We start from the raw sequence: 2,421 nt of genomic DNA on the forward strand, positions 1-2,421 counted from the left end.
TTAAGAGAGTACAGGGAAAATAATCATTATTTATTGTGTATACTTTTGGTGGCCCACTAAATCCTTGCACATAGGGGTTCACTTAATTCTTATAATCATCTTGGGTATGTGCCAGGTCACTTGCCAAGACCACACAGCCAATAAATATCCAACCATGACTTGAATCCAGGGCTTCTGACTTCAAGCTCACTAGGCTTCATAATACCTCATTCTACCTAAGCCATAGATTGTTCTCCATAGAATTGTAGGTTTAGTAAATAAATTGGTAACCAATTGTTTAGGATTTTTTAAATCATTTTTTTCAGCATATATTATGTGCCAGTTTCAAATATCTCTCCTCCCTGATTCCCTGTTGTCTACCTGTCCCATCCAATCCATGCCACCCTATTCATTTGGCCACACCTTTTCAGTGGCCTAACAGTCCTGAAACTTCATTGTATGGGAAAGAGCCCCTTGCAGTGTTTAATAAACTGCAGATTCTAGGACTCACTACCCAAGAGACTGCAATCCAGGCAGTCCAGTACTACGTCCTGAGAAATGTGGCGCTCAGCTCTTTTCCCATGAGTTCCCCTAGGCCTTTCCTCCATGTGGATTCCTGAGCCAGCCATTTGAATACTACCACCGCCCAAATCCCTCTGCTCCTGACCTTCAACAACAGAGACCTGAATCCTCCTCTCCTTCTTCTTCCCACCCCCCATCCTCCTCTTTCTTCATTTCTAAAAAAAAAACACCTCCTGAGAAAGATAAATCCAGACTCCACCTATTCAAGCAACACTCTATCTGGTCAGTGTCCTAGATTATTAATTATAGTGCATTTACCTTTGGCTTCAGAGTACCTTCCCCCAGGAGCCGATCCTCTCTTCCCCTGGGCCTTCACCATCTCCACCTTGGGGTAATAATATTTTAGGGCTTCTTTTTAAAAAGGTTCTGTTGGAAGGTTCATGGGATATGCAACCTTTATTGGGCATTACACCCTACTCAGAGATGCATGAAACTCTCAGCCTTGATTCTTGCATCACCCTAATCCTGGTTACAGAGTGTCCCAAACTAGAGATCTTTCATGTAGGAGAAAGTATAAGGCATTCATTCTTTCAAAGGGTCCAAAGTGTCTTATTTTCCCTCCATGACTAGCCTTTAGTCATTCAGCTCAGATCATAGAACCTCTGTGTGTTCTGCTGGATTGTTATTAAAAATCCAGACCAGGTATCTGACCACCTGGAACGACGGGGTCTCCATCTGCAGAAGATAGTTCTTGTAACTGCCAATCTGTGGTCCATCACAGTAATAGCTTCGTCTTACTGGCTGGAGGGAGTAACAAATCCAATTACCCTGAATCTGACCTTAGGACATCCAGACATGGGCTGTGGGCATCTTCATGCCTATTGCATCACAGCCAAGTCCTAATCTGGCATAGTAAATTGGTGATCTGACTGGATTCCTGCCTTTGTGTCCCAGCCAGGTACCCACTGGGGCTATTTTGGACCTTACTAATGACACTTGCTGACTAAGCTGTAAGGTGCTGTACTTCTAACTTTGGCTCTCATCTTCAAACTGCAATCTGGTTTTCAAAATCCCCCTAACCAGATAGGACTTCCTAGACCAACCTGTAGCAGACCCTAGGTATTCTTCTTCCTCCTCTCGACACCCCTAACATTGGAGACTCTGGCGATCTTTGTGGAGTCATGCTTTAGAGCCAGGTTAGCCTCCTTGAATCCTTACCCTACCCAGATTTCTCTTCTTTCCAACCACCTAAAGTCTAAGAATTCTTCCCATCTAATTATACTGAATTTTGAGAGAAATCATTCATCTCCCTCCTACATCACCAGTAGATGCCATCAAGTTTTGACTAAAGCCAGTCATGTAACTGAAGTCTGATCTCTTCCCTCTAGCAATGGTGGGCTGAGGGTTTGACCCAGCCTCATGTTCCTATAACCAGGATTGAGTACACGTGGTTGGCTGATCATGGCTAAGAAATATGGAGCAAAGGGCAAGTTAATTTATAGCCCAAGTGTGTGGGTGAACTGAAAGGCAGGGTAAGTCTAAATCCTCTAGGGAGGAGGAATAAGTGAAATGCCAGAAAGGCATCTGAAACACCCAGTTGACTAAAACAAATTGAATTGCAACCTGAGGGTGAAAGGGTAGGTTTAGAATAGTGAAATTTGAAGGCAGAGCAGAAAGTTCTAGGAAGCTACAAAGCCCAGAGGGTGTCAGCCTTTTATAGAATGCTTATGGCTGAGCCTGTGATCTGAGAGGCAGAATTCAGGCACACTGGCCAGCTGGAAGAATGCTGGATTGTTCTACTCTCAAAGAAACATCCAGTCATTCTAGAGCTTTTTGATAAGTTGCCCAAACTGACTTATTTCAGCTGAACAAACTATACCACTGGCGAGGGTACTTGAAAGAGATCACTAAAGCACCACG

The sequence above is a fragment of the Prionailurus bengalensis genome, chromosome E1 (genome assembly GCF_016509475.1).
Source record: "Prionailurus bengalensis isolate Pbe53 chromosome E1, Fcat_Pben_1.1_paternal_pri, whole genome shotgun sequence".
Taxonomy (NCBI): Eukaryota; Metazoa; Chordata; class Mammalia; order Carnivora; family Felidae; genus Prionailurus; species Prionailurus bengalensis.